We start from the raw sequence: 16,049 nt of genomic DNA, 5'->3' as shown, positions 1-16,049 counted from the left end.
TTAGGTGAATGTCTTAGTGAACGACTGCTTAAATTATAATTTAAATGTAAGAAAGATAGAATAAATATATGAAAATTAAATTTCACTTTATATAAATTGAAATTTGGATTTAAAAGGAAAAAAAGATAAAGATATGAATTCAAATTTCATTCTTTTTTAGAATTATATGTATTCTTCTTTTAAAAATAAATCATATTTAACTTAAATATTAGTTATAAATTTAAATTTGGAAAAATAATTTTCAAATCATAAAAATTATTAGGATATATCTTTTAGGTATTTCCTTGGCATAAGATTTTGAGATCGGAATTTCGGATTTGATTCAAGAAAAAAGATCGCATCTGCTAAGTTTTGAGTGCTTAGTACCAGTGAATACCAACTACCAAGCTTGTCCTAAAGGAGCACGTGGCTATTATTAGAGAACATGGAACCTGAGATTTTTTATTCTTATTTTCTAGAAAGATTATTATCCTTACTATATTTTTATATATATATATTTTTTTTACTTTTTATTAGAATTAATTAATTTTTATATTACCAACATACTAAAAATATACAAAACAATATTAAAAAATAAAATTTTTTTTTCTAAAGTCTTTATTTTTTTGGATTAATTATCAATTTGTTACCTAAAAGATTCAACCGCTAATAAAAAAGTCGTGAAATATGCTGTCGACAAAACAGTTTCTGAATTATTTGAAAATACGACAAAAATAATTAACAAATATTATATTTTTTTGTAAATAACCAAAAAAACTTTTATATTTAACAAACAGCTTATCTATAGATCTAAATTTTTGCGACAATATTTAAAAAATTTCAAAATTTGCTTTCGAACTTTTTTTATTTTTCAAAAATTGTGGTCATTCGTAATTCACTTAAAAAATTTTATCAAATTTAAAAGATAAAAATATCTCCTTTTTCTTAATAATGATTACAAAAATATACATTAAAATTTAATCTGTAAATTATTTTTTAAAATATATTTAATATCTAATTTTTTTAATTATATTTTTAAATCTTTTAAAAACTTATTTATCAATAATATTTTTTAAGATTCGTTTTTCCAACTATGCAAAATTTGGATTAATAATTTAGTCAATTAGTAGTTTACTTTATTTTCTTTCTCCTTTTCCAACAACCAAGTAGCAAGAATTAAGGGTGTGAGTGATATTGACATCCACCACCATTAAAAGTAATAAAATACCTAAATCGGGCATTGTTATTTGTTATATTCGCAGTATCCCACTTTAATGACGCTAAAGTTTTTAGCAAATAAACTACCTTTGACTTCAAATGTCTCTTGTAAAAAGTTTGACGTACCATATCCACAGACCACAGTAACCATTAACTTCTTTAAAGTCTAACGTCATTATTTGTGAAATTATCAACGACCATAGTTATTAAGTTCAAACTGATAATCAATCCGATTAACGCACTGAATTATTGGATTAATGAGCTAGTTGTTTAATCAATCTCCAAAGACTCCTCTTGAACCCGGCAACCCATTTGTATAATGAAGGACAAATAAAACATATTCGATTTTTAATCTATTTTGATTTTGACAAAAATTTTGAAATTTGAAATCAATAATCAAACCAATAAAACTAAAAATTAAAAAATTTAAAGATTCAATTAAATATAAAAAAAATTAATTTTTTATATTTTATTATTTTAAATAATTTACTGTTAAAAAATAAACTGGTTCAATCAGTTAATCGATTGTTTAACTAATTTTTTAATCGATTTATTGTTAGTCAATTTTTATTCTAAATTGAACTAATTTAATGACTAATTTTCAGTTAATTGAACAAGTTTCTGGTCTAGTTCTTAGAATAATGGTTTTAACCGATTTTATATGAATTTGTTCGAGTTAATTATTATTCAATTCAAATAATACTCAGACTTATTTAAATAATCGTTTTAATCCAGGTTTAATAATTATATTAACACGTTTCGATCTTTAGTTGGTTTGTTCGACTACAAACAGAGAGCAAAAAACAAGAGTTTAATGAAACAAATAAGTTGAATTAACTATTAAAATAATCAGCTCTATCTTAACAAAAGACACTCCAACACAAACAAAATCAAATTAAAAAAATTGGGACTGGGAGCCAATAAAAGTGAAGAAGATGTAGAAGTTGAAATAGATTTAGTTTGTATTCTGGTGTTTTGATCTTCAAGATTATTTTGGTTAAATTCGTAAGCTTATTTTAAATTGAGGGATAATATAGGAAGAAAATTAACATTTTAATAGATAAGGAATAATGTTATTAATTTAGGAGTTTCATTATCCACTTCCATATATATATATCGAATGTTAACCACCTAAGATGGTAGTTGGCTAATACATTATATAATGAGAGTAACATTTGATTTTGTACATTATACTATAAGCATCTGATGATTTAGCAAATTCAAAATGTTAAACACGCATAAATAAAATAAAAAAAAAAAGTTTGGGGTGAGAGAGGCTCGAACTCTCGACCTCAGGATTACTCTTAGCTATGAGACCTACGCGCTAGCCAACTGCGCCACCACCCCTTATTGGATATATTTGCTTAACAAAGTATATTAAACTTTTAAGATGTAAAGGATGCAGGTTATTCTTAATATTCATCCTCACATTTTGTCACTGTCTTTGGTCTCTCTTACAATAATTGTCTAATTCTTTTAATTTTTTTTATAGTATCTCCTAACTCGGTAAGATAAATTTTAATTCAAAATTCAAATTCTTAATATTTACTTAAACAAACTAATAAATTAATTACTAGACCAACCATTATAATTCTCACGTTAAAGTATTAAATACTAAATAATATAATGTATAAAATAAAACATCTAAACTTATTTGAATAAAAAGAATAACAGATACAGAGTGCTTATAAAGCTACCCGTTTTATAATATTTGCTATTCTTTATTCTTATAAAGTGAAAATTTGCAACCTTCATTCTTTCCTCTAAATGAGTGAATGTTAACGTCTACTGTATTTATATGTTAAATTACATTTAAAATTGGTAAGAATGCTATTTTCAGTTTTAACTAGTGTATGTTCTCGTACAACGTACGGGATAATACATAAAATTATATTAAAAATTATATTAAAAAATTAAATAATATATATAATAATTATTATTATAAATATTTTATAAAATTATAATTAAAATTAAATTCTCAAAATTTTTAATATTAAAATATTAAAAATAATTAATATTTATCTTAATCAATTTGAGTTTGTTAAGTGATCATCTCACTCGTCTGCTTAAACAACTATTAAGAGTTAGAATCTCGCCTTGTGTATATAATAATCCATTGGCTAGCGATAAACCCTTAATAAAAGGAGTATCAATACGTGGTTAGACTTGGCAGGAGTTTTCGAATACGCAGGTACCCGACCTATCCATACCCGAATGAAAAGGGTAATAACTTGACCCGAGTCCGGTAAGATTTTGCTCAAGACAGGTATCGTCGGGTTTAGGGTGTACTCGCCCCGATTATATACATATAAACACTTTTTAGGAATTCACAGCCAGAGACGGACCCACGTTTAATATAGAGGGGCATTTGCCCCCACAAATTTTTAAAAAAAAATTAATACTTATATACATATATACCACTTATTATTTATATATCTCAAAATAAATAAATAGTTCTTTTGTATTTTATTTAAAAATATTTTGTTAAACTTAACACATAATAATTATATTGTTAAATTTGATTTAGTATGAAAAATAAATAAATACACTAAAAAATTATGATAGTTAATTATATTATATTAGTTAATTAATTAATAGTTAAATTAAAACTTAATTTTCTAATTAAATACAACTTAAATTATTAGTGATTTTTTAAAATTGTTTAAGATAAAAATATATTATCTATGTATTAATATACTGTAATTATTTTAGTTAAAAAATTATTTACTATAAAAATGATAATAATAGATTTGACAATTAAGTAAAATAATTGTTTAAAAATATATAAAAAATAATATTTAATCATGTTAAAAATAAAAAGGTCCTTATAAATATTTTTTTTTTATTTTAAATATTATTATGCATATGAAATTATATTTTTATTATTAAATATTATAATATGATTGTGTGTATATTTCTAGTTCTTATCAATATGTATTAGATAGTTCTAATTTTAAAATTGGAATATATCTAAACCAATTTAGATTGATCAAGTGATCGACTTAGTCGTCTGCTTAAATAAGTATTGAGGGTTCGAATTCTGTCCCGTATGTATAGCAACTCGTTGCCAACCAATTGTAGATTGTTAAATGGAATTCAAATTCATGACAGATTAGTCCTTAACTTGTTGAATATCGTGGGAAGCAAAAAAATATCTATACCTAAATTTTATTATATTTTTGTCCTCATTACTAAATTTTTCTAGGTCCGTCACTGTTCACAGCTTATGTCATCATCGCTGCTCATCCCGTTACCGTCGTTGTTGAGCCCGTCGCCACCATTCTCATGCAAGTTTCTTTTCTCTAGGTAAGTTTTTTCCTCTCTCTCTCTCACTGTGAGTCTGTTAAGTTCTTCTATTCAAACGTTGATATTTAAATTATAAAAAATTGATTTTCATATTTTATAAAATATCATACTGGCGGTAATTGTAAATATAACGCTACTTAAAATTAAATAAAGTAACATAGATAAAACAAATAAAAAATAAAAAAATAACTTAATCTTGTATAAAATTTACTTATAAAATTCTGTACCAAAAAATAATTTAATTTTAGTATATTAATAATATAAAATATTTTATATAATCATCCAATTCAATTAGATTTATCTATTTAGGTCATTATTGAAAATAAATTTAAGATACCAACATACAATTACTTTAAATTAAGCAACAATTATCAATACTATATAAGGACACACTATTCCACTAAGAATGATTGCTATAAGGAATAATTTTTCAATTTTCTATACTAATATTAGAAAGTTTATATAATAATATATAATAATATTATCATGATCAATACTATATGATATCAAAACAAAAAAAAAAAACACTGTGTTAATATAATATTATTAATATTATATAAATCATCTTTGTATTTATTTTTTTGTGCGTATATATATATATTAATTAACACATTAAGACGTAATAATATTTTGTTAATACATATATATATAAAGTGATTTACAAATTATTATTAATTCGTATATAATGTATAATTAAATTTAATAATTCAATTAGAATAAATAATAATTATTTATTTTATTTCAGACTTTATAAATGAATAATTAACTAATATACAAATTACAATTAATGTAGTAAATTTAATTAAGTAATATATATAATAAATTATGTTAATATTTAAATATCTAATCAAATCAATTAGCTGATATAATTAAGTCATGGTAATAAATTGTATTGAATGAGTTAAAATAATTAAATCGGAAACACTCTTCAGAGCATGCCACGTAAGCTCCATCATTAAGTGCAGACATCCGATTTTTATATAATAGAATAGATAGAATAGATTTTTTTATATACACCTCAAAATATCTATCTATTAATTTTATAATATAAAAGATATATGTATCAAAATTAACAATAATAATTAATATACATATCTATGCCCCGCATCAAAGACTTCCTAAATGGACGTGGATGCTGGCCAATAAAATCTCTGCACAAACATTGATACACATTTGAGTTTTTGAGATAACGACTATGGTATGATTTTGGTAATTTTTTTATGGAAGAGTTTGTGATTTTCAAAATACAAAAATGTGTTTGTTAAATGAAAAGAATAATTATGTGTTTGAAGTGTTTTTGAAAGCATTAAGAAGATGTTTTTAAAATTTAGTTTGTGCATATTAAATTTAAAAAATTAATACAATTGTATGTATTAATAGATATTAAAATTTACTTTTATATTTATGTTTATTATGATTTTTAAAAAATTAAAATCTATATTATTAAATATAATTATTATTTATATTTATTAAAAATTAATTTTAATTTAGTATATCGTCAAACATAGATATTCTAATTTTTAAATTATTATTTTTTAAAAGTGTTTTAATAAAGTATTTTTGAAAAATAAAAACTTTTTTGGTGAAAACTAAAAACTTTAACCAATGCTAAATTGTTAAGTGTCAATTATGTTAAGTCTTTATTAACAATGGATAAGAATTATCAGGATGACTAGATGCTTATAAAAATTAAGGTTTTATTTGGTCAATATATATGCACATACATAAATACATAAAATGCATAAACATACAAGAATACAAATTTTATAATGTATTTTGTAACACTCTCACTATCATAATGTCACGCTTCCGGCTGCGCTACTTTAATAGCAAGAAGTATTACGACGACTTTATATACTTAATATTAAAATATGAGCCTTTGACTCAACACCGCATCGCTGATTTCTTTGAAAACCGAAAATAAATACTTTATCTAAAAAAACAAATAAGTATAGAATCATATACAAGACTTCTTATATAATAGCTTATAATATATATATATATATATATATATATATATATATATATATATATACGTACAACTTCTATCCCTCTGACAAAATTGTAATAACAAAGACGAGGGAAGAAAAGTTATCTAATTAATACAATATCATATAAACCAAAACGCATTATAACTCTTCGTAATGCTCCTTCATCCGATTTTTGAAAAGGTAAAGTTGTAGGGGGGTGAGAACCTAACCACACGCTCTTATCACGGAGTTTCAGAATTGTCATAAGAAGATACTTAATAAGAAAAATGTTTTCAAGCTCAATGATTATCATTGTCTTATGAATCTTTTAAAAACCAATAGCTAATCATTCAAAAACCTTTTCAAAGAAACAATATTTAATCTTTCAGAAATCCAAAACCTTTCTTTTCTTATAAGAAAATCTTAATCAGAAACCAACCACGCAATCAATCAACACAATCATCAATTCAGCACCAAAGCTCATTCTAAAAAATAGCACACCAGGACAAACACAGGAAAAACAGACAAGGAAAGCACAGATTTAGGTAGCAGTTACAGCAAATAGTTCAGGTAGCAGTTAAGAACAGTTTAACAATTAGGCAAACCAAAACAAATTCAAACCCAAGCAAAGCATACAAATGCATATGATGCATGCATGTCCTATGGCTAATGAGCTCATCTGTCGGTTATACAACCAACTCGATAAGTCCAGTTTGCTAAACCATTGGACTGCCCCCTGACGTGCATCCCCACGAGTCTATGCATAGCTTTTTCTCATATATATATCAAATCGCTCAATCGGGGTACCATTCCCGGGAATTTATAAGCAAGGTTCAGAAAACCGGACCGGTCATCAAACCGCTCTAGTCACTGGTTCACTGGTTCATTGGTCTAACCAGTTCAACCGATGGTTCAACCGGAAAAACCGTTTTAGAGTAGAATAGTAAATAAATTATAAATACACATCCTAAAATATAATTATAGTCTGATACAAATCTTAAAATATCTTCGAAATTAAAAACACTACATAAAATATCATCAACCAAATACATATGATCTTATCAAAATCCAAACTCAAAGTTAAATAGTAATAAAAGCATATGTAAATATTAAATCCCAACATCATGGTTTATCAATTATCAAAATCTGCAAGAACTTGTTGCAAATCTGCTTCGGTGGGATGATCTTCACCTTCATTCCCACCCTGATCAGCAGAAGAAAGAGATGCAGCATAAAGACCACTACTACCACCGCCACTTTGATATAAATCAGCATCAATTTCACCTAATAAAATAGAAATGTTATCATTATATTATAAACTAACAAGATTCTAATAAATCATTAGAAACTAAATATACTATACTCACGCAATAAGTCATCCACATTACTAGGAAGATCAGTCCTTGTCTCTTTCGACTCATGTAACAACTTAGATCTTCGGTAGACTGATTTTTTAAACTTTATACGTTGGCAATTTACAAAATCTATGTGATGCGGTTAGTCTCAGATTTGAATCTACTGCTAAAAAATAATAATATAGATGCAACGAAATTTTCCAATGCTGATTGAATAGCAAAGGGAGCCGCTCAAGATGATGTTAGAACAACAAAGGGAATGAAATTAAATAACCCTTAAGACATTATACATAAAACTAGATGTGACAGCATGAAATAAATTCATTAACCAAAATCAAACTTCAGCAACTAAAATTGAGTCCGATGCAACGATAAGCCAAAACAACATTTGTTTAAAAGGAAGAAAAATACAAATCAGTAAAAAAACAAAAAAAATGAAACCCCAACTATAATCATACAAGACCTAAAGCAAGCTAAAAACTCATGCTATTAATCAACCTCAACTATGCTATAAACAAATTCAGGCAATGAATTAAGCATGCATATAGACCGAACCCAAAGGTTCAATTCATGCAAGAAACAAGTTTTTCTAATTTCTAGGAGCTACTGGGCAAATTGCTCAGATGTTTGGATTTATTCAACAATAGCATGGGGAAAAATTACCACTGATGAACTAAAACAAGCTTAGAATGAGAAATTAAGTAAAAGCAAAGGATCAACAACAACAATAGTAAGAATAAGAAAATTGGTACCCTGCTAGTAACTTTCTTATTCTCCAGAGGTAGAATAGCGAGATAAATGCAACCTTTGATCTTAAATCTGTAACTAAAATTGAAGAAAAAAAGAATTAAATCAAATCAATACCGAAAAATTAGAAATTCAAAATCAAAGTAGCAACTAATTATGTCAAATACTCAAGCTACAAACAAATTCAGTTCAGTTCAGTTCAGTTCACAGCACAGTTGACAAAGAGCAAGTTCACAGGAATTGAAATCAGAATTTGAACATTGAGGACGAGGAGAAACAGAATATGAGGACAAAGAAAAACAGAATATGAGCAGGTCTACTTGAGTAACTTCAGTTCAGTTTACAGAGGACGAGGCGAAGGACAAAGAGAATTGAGCAGAGGACGAGTCACTCACCTGGGGTCGATGGAGGGCTCCCGGTGTTGACCGTTGAGGACCGCCGATGAGAGGCTACTGCGTGCTGGTGAAGATGAAGACGATCGAAATTGAGGGCACCAGGCGACGAGAAGATGAAGATGAGCAGGAACCAGGCGACGCCGGAGATTGGAGGGTTGCTGGAGCTGAGGATGGCGAGTGGCGACACCACGGGGCGAGGGATGGCGACAGGGCTTCAGCAGCGCCGCTAGGGTTCTTCTTCCCTTGGATGATGATTGCTGAATGAATGGGGTCGGGGCTCGGGGGAAGAAAGGGGGGTTGCTCCACGGGCGGGTCGGGTCGGGTTTGGTTTTTTTATTTTTTTAAAACGCAAAACGGCGTCGTTTTGTGAAAGATGCATAACCGGCCGGTTTTTGACCGGTTCGCCGGTTCTTGAGCGGTTCTTCCCTCTACGGTTTTCAGATAAGGACCGGACCGCTTGCAGCGCCGGTTCGCGGTTAAACCGGTTGAACCGGTCAGTCCGGTCCGGTTTTCAGAACATTGTTTATAAGTGCCCGGTCACCTTTATGTCGTAGGGTCAACAGAGTATCGAGTCTCAACCTGGAGCAAGTGGTGCAAGCCACTGCGTCTCGTGTCTCAAATAATTCAATTCATAAGCCATATAATGCAGCGCCGGTTCGCGGTTAAACCGGTTGAACCGGTCAGTCCGGTCCGGTTTTCAGAACATTGTTTATAAGTGCCCGGTCACCTTTATGTCGTAGGGTCAACAGAGTATCGAGTCTCAACCTGGAGCAAGTGGTGGCAAGCCACTGCGTCTCGTGTCTCAAATAATTCAAATTCATAAGCCATATAAATAATTCATTCAACATTCATCAATATCTAAGTCATTCTCAACATCATCATCATTCGTCAATCCATATCTCATTTCCAGTAAGCGTTTTGCCAAGGTGGCTTGTCTAAGGACGAGGACTACAAGGTCTTCAATGAAAAAATGGCACGAGATGCTATCATGTTAGAGGTCAATAATGGGTTGCGTGTGGCCCCAGATGTGAATCCACACCTTAACGGTGGGGGGTGGTGAGATAAATGATCCGGTTTGCGTGCAGACAAAAGGCACTGGCAGAGGAAACGATTCTTGTGTAACAATGGGACCAAAGAAGAGAAAATGTAGCACCTACGAAAAATTGGGTCATCGCTGAACTCGCTGCCTCAGTGCGCCTACTTCGCGCCAGGCATGTCGTGGACTGCTACCAGTTTCCAAGGGTTGCCAGGCACAACCTCAGGTTAGAATCATATGTTGTGTGTCAGTTATAATTCATCTGATTTTTAAGGTTGTCGTAGGGGTGGAAATAGGTCAGGCGGCCTACCAGGAGCCTGCAGCCTGGCCTGTGTTTGGCCTGGCCTAGCCTGGCCTGATAGGAAATAGGCCCAGACTCAGGCTATTAAAAAAGCATATATTCTTTAAAAGGCCAGGCCTAGGTTTTTGAAATAGCCTGTTGGGCCTGTCAGGCCGGCATGAGCCTACAAATATATATAGAGAGTTTTATTATACTAGTAAAAATGCTATTAGAATGATTTGAACTTGGGTTTTCTATCTTATAATAATACATTTATCCACTCAGCCATTTGTCTCTTTAATTATATATGTATATTTTGCATCAATATTATTCATAAATTTATTATTTTAAAAATTAAATTATATCTTAAATTTAATTATTATTAAAAAAAAGGCCTATTGACAGGCTTCAGGACAGGCCAGATTTAACAACAGGTCAGGCTCTGTACTCATTAAAAAGCCTATACCAGGCTAAGGCCAATATACTCTATTACAGGCCTGGCCTAGCCTGGCCTGTTTCCACCCCTAGGTAGTCGTGATATTTGTTTAACTTTGAATGATCAATGATAACCTAATTAGGACATGCCATATGTGACTAGATCCCGAAACAGCTAGCTGAGAAAATGAGGTTGAACTTGATAAAATTATTAAATTTAAGTAGATCTTCACAATTGTTTATAAAACAAATAGCATCATTATTCCATGAGGATGCAATATGGCAAATAGAGTAGAAGCATCAGCAAAATATGTAAGAGACGAGAAAGTACGTAAATAGAACATGAGACATTCACAAAGTAAGAAAAGCATAAATATATAAATGTATAAATGTCAATAGAGGCAATTCAAGCTCTTAGGGGTAGAGCCATATGTTTTCTGTGACATCAATTAATCATATTGGGAGGATTTATTTTTATTAGGAGTGGTTTCCTTTGTCATATCTGGATCCATAAAGAATTCAAATCCATTGGATATAATTATATAAAATAGGAAACATTTATTTACGACCTTAGTTGCCTCTTGTTACTTCGTGCAGGCGATACTGTCACAAACAACTCGCCAAGAGGACTCAAGTTTTTTTGCCTCTGAACTTGCTGCAGGTTATGTAAGTGTCAAGATTGTCCCCTAACTATTTATTGCCTTATACCACTCGTTTTGTTTAGATTTTGTTCATTAGTTTTGTTAATTGTGACCCAGTACCCTAATATTTGCAAACATGAATGTAAGTTGCAGCAGGAATTGCAGATGGGGTCGGCACGAGAAAGAGAAAACTGAGGGTTGATCTTCTAAACATATTCCCGCAATTCATGTCATAAAAGGATAGCATAGATAGATAGATCTTGTAACGGCTTTAATTATTTCTCTAAGTGTAGCAGATGATTTTTAAGTTTACCTAGTGAGTGCCAAGCCACCAACCATGTTGTCTAATTGAAACTATTGCAAGGACACTTTATTTGACTGTGTTGGACTATTATGAAATATCCACTTGTGGGAACTACTTCGTTTTGTTACATTGGCTTGTTAGCGTCGTAGAACATGTGGGCGAATATGCAGATTTTTTTTAAAGCATCGTGTGTAATAATTAAAACGTTGTCTTGTTAGGTGATGTATAGTTTGCTCCTGTAGGGGAGCACATTACCAAGAAAGAAACGAATACTAACTCAAAAGTAACAACGTGCACAACCTATGTGTTGTATGCTATGCGGCACAACGAAGGAAGAGTGTCAATATATCTTGAACAATACACAATCTCTTTGGGACAAAATCTGATGAAAACACTTACCACACATGCAACTTAAAAAAAAATCATTATGAGAAATGAACAACTGATCATACAAGTTAACTAATACAGATGCATACATAGTCACACCATTTGCAATCAGAGTTCCACCGGGATAATATAAGCTGAGTAGATACACATTAAGGTCTAGAATTTGCAATATATAACAGCAACAACTAACTTCAAAATATTTAAAGAACCAAAGAGAGTGGAGTGTCATTCTATCATTTCAACATCAATAGTCAGTCATGTGTCTTCAAACAGTTACCTGCACCCCATCCCTAACAACGCCCCTATTTCCATCATTGCAATGTATATAGACTATAAAGAGTCCTTTTTTGCCTTGGACTTTGGCCTTCAAAATTTCCCATGCCACTCAATTCAGAAGTTCATTAATTATTCACATGATAGCTTGTTGCGTTTAGGAAGTACCATCTCCCCCCTTTTAGATGTCGTAGCTACATGTCTATGGATCACTATATTGACAATATCATTTTTCTCTTAATCAAAAGTCCCTTAAATAAACCCACAAAAATAATTAGACAGTAATACATTACGGTAACATAATTTAAACGGAATATAATTTAAAGAGCTGAGATTTCTGAGATCTGGATACCCTAATAAGATTAAGTTGTATTATTTATTTTAATAGCAGTATTGAACTTTAGTTAATTATTATATTGACTAACACATTCTAGTTGTCAATTTTAAGAAATTAACGTCACTTTTAAACCAAACCCCTATCAGTTCTACCACTTTGCCCACAGGAAGTCCACATGAAAATTAATAAAAACTACAAACACACTTTTTCACTTTATTCAATGTCATACTGAACCATACAATTTTTGTCCCTTAAATATTCACAAATACTTCAACTTTACATGTGCCCCCATGATAATGCCACAACCTCATTGGGGTAAAAAGATAATCTTAAACCCAGCTGATATTAAATCCAGGGAGGCTTCTCCACTCCTACCCACCTAACTTAAACTCTACTTAATCCCTTACTAGAAATACATTTATCTCCTCCATACACCATCTTCGAAACCAGATACAACAACAATGGAGCCATCTATGATGCATTATCAGTTCTTTGTCGTATAGAAAGGAAGGAATACATGTATTTTCACCTCCTTCGATGAGGCATCTCGGCAAGTCGTTAACTTTTCGGATGTCGAATACTCTGCCTTCAACTGCCAGGCAACTGCCGTCGGGGCATATTCAGCACGGGTACAATCCATGGAAGTCGAGTGGGAGGAATTAAGAGAAATGGGGACAAAGTCCCAGGAACCAGTTCATTCGCCACCGAATAACCTGCGCACCATCCCCACCGCTAATGGACGTCGAGCCAAACTCTATTGGAGTAACGTTATATTTTATCCCATTTTACTATGCCGATTTATCTATATTCAAAATATGCAATAAAGCTTTAGCTAACAAACTCGTCTGAATCTTACTGCTTGCAAACTATCATGCAGTTGTAAATGCCATTCCACCCACCAAGGCAGCTTCTGGGAACTATGCAATCAATGTGAACATGGAGGAATGGCTGCTAAAAGTTTCCTATGGGTCCTCCATCCCACCTCTGGCGTTCTTCCGCCGCGAAATGGGGATCCTCAATTTCAGCATCCACTACGCCTTCACCGTTGTCATCCCGGGATCCCTTAAGCCCACATATCTACGCTAAGGGTCGGTACTCACAGTTCGAGTCAGATGTTTGGGAGGACGCCGCATTCAACATGGCTGAGAAGATTCTTGAGGTCACTGGCCAAGAAATCTGGGACTACAATTACATTCGAGCAATTATGCTCGCCAGGGTCAATAGCGAACTCACCTGCTAGGTTGAACACCTCGAGGAGAAGTATCGCACTTATGGCTATGACAGCAGCCCCGATCTAATCTCGTCATAGTAGAGTGCCGAACCCCTGTGACTTGCTATGATCTGAAAAGCTTGTTTCTTTATGCTATATGACTAAGTCAATTAAAATATATGTCATTATCTTTCAAAGTCTAATATTTTCTACTGTAGTAATACTTCTTAATATTCTTAATCGAACAATATAATTATGATTGACACATTCTACATGTTGTAATCGCATTTCATAGAAATTTAAGTTATTTCTCGTATTTAGCTGAATTATGTTACATAGTATTTTAGCTTGTAATATTTTATTTAATATTATTTGGTATTATTATTATTATTATAAAAACTACAAAAATTGTATAAAACGAAATTAAAATAAAGCAAATAGTTTTTATATTATTTAATCATAAAAATTAATATCAGAGTAAGTAAGAAATAATAGACTTAGTTTTTCAGAGATGCATGGCTTCTTTACCGTTAAAAAATGTGGCTAGGTTGTTACTAACTTATTTGTGGACAATACATATATCAATTATAATCACAAATGATGCTATTTCAAATTAAATGATTTATATAATGATGATCTTATTTATTGTTATAAATGCTAATTGAATAAGTCATTATTACTTTTGATTTGGAATTAAATGAGAATAAAACCGGATATTATCTTTTGTTCCTTAGATAATTATCTTTTTGGATTTTAGATATATTATCTTTTGGGCTTTAGATACTATTTTATTTGGGCTTAAGGGTTTAATGGGTGCCATGCTCAAATATAAATAGACCTTCAGGGTTTCGGTCCCCAATATACCAAAGCCGCCTTTGTTGCTCTTTTCCCATCAAAAGAGTTACAGTTCAGCTGCCTAGGAATACAGAAGGCTTTGGTTGAGGAAGATCGAAAGAACCACAAGATCCAAATTCTTCCGATCGTATGATTCATGTTTATAAATTCAGGTACGCTTCCGCATTATGTTATATTTTTGGTGATTCTATATGGATGATCTGGGTTATTGAAAATTAATTATTCCAACAAGTGGTATCAGAGCCATCCATAATTTAATCATCGAAAATATTCGATTTTATTTTATTAGATCAATATATATATGCGTTGTTTACGTTGCATCCGAAATTGTTGCACGCTAATTGTTCCCCTTTTGTATGTGCATCAATATACGTATATATATTTAATAATAATAAAAAAAAAGGGCAACGCAAACGGCACTGTATATATAACCTTTCACAGTATAGGATATATAATCACTTTAAAGGTTAACATTTTTTTTATTCTAATACTGTGATTGCAATATATATATACGTGTATTATCATATATATATACGTGTATTATCATTATGAATATGTATATATATATATATTATTGTTTGGATAATGCATATATATATATATATATATATATATATTACATGAGAGCGATTTGACAATTAATTTACGTAATAAACAGATGTTTTATTCTAAAGAACATTATTATGATTATTTTGGATTTAATTATGTGTGCTATTAATTTGGTGTAAAGTTAATTGATTATCCTTTTAGGATATAAGGATTATTATGTATATGTAACTTATGCGAAATATTAATCGATTCAAAAGGAGATTTATATTTGGCCAAGTTATGTATACATATTAATAATATTTAAATAATAGAAAATATTATTTAATTGTTACATAAAGAAACTAGTAACAATTTGGATTAGTATACCCATCTATTTTATAAAGATTTGGTTTTGAAATAAATTGATTGAACATTATGCTGCCAAAGTAGCCTCTTTTGTGAAAATTGATTTATTTAAAACATTAGGAATATGGTGATATGTAATTCATGCGAATATTGGTCGGCCCAAAGGAAGGTCTGTATTTGGCCGAATTACATACACATATTGATGGTAAATACATATTTGGGTAACTAATTAAAGAATAGAGTAATACTTATTATTTATGCGAACAATAATCGGCCCAAAGGAAGTTTATTGTTTGGCCAAATAATAAGCATTGCACACCTTTGTTTATTTTCTATTAATTATGCGATCAATAATCGGCCCAAAGGAAGGTTATTGTTTGGCCAATTAATAGAAAATATATGCGGTAATAAATAGGTTGCAAAGTTT

The 16,049-nt window shown here is 30.6% G+C and overlaps 1 non-coding gene across 1 annotated transcript; it reads right to left on the bottom strand.

Annotated features, from left to right (window-relative positions):
- Positions 1–2,460: 2,460 nt before the first annotated feature.
- On the bottom strand, positions 2,461–2,544 carry TRNAM-CAU (transfer RNA methionine (anticodon CAU)). The gene is given in 2 exon segments: positions 2,461–2,496; positions 2,507–2,544. It is a non-coding gene; the product is annotated as a tRNA-Met (tRNA).
- Between the last annotated feature and the right edge of the window lie 13,505 nt (positions 2,545–16,049).

The sequence above is a fragment of the Arachis stenosperma genome, chromosome 8 (genome assembly GCF_014773155.1).
Source record: "Arachis stenosperma cultivar V10309 chromosome 8, arast.V10309.gnm1.PFL2, whole genome shotgun sequence".
In the NCBI taxonomy this organism is placed as follows: domain Eukaryota; kingdom Viridiplantae; phylum Streptophyta; class Magnoliopsida; order Fabales; family Fabaceae; genus Arachis; species Arachis stenosperma.
This window is presented reverse-complemented; position numbering and strand designations above follow the sequence as displayed.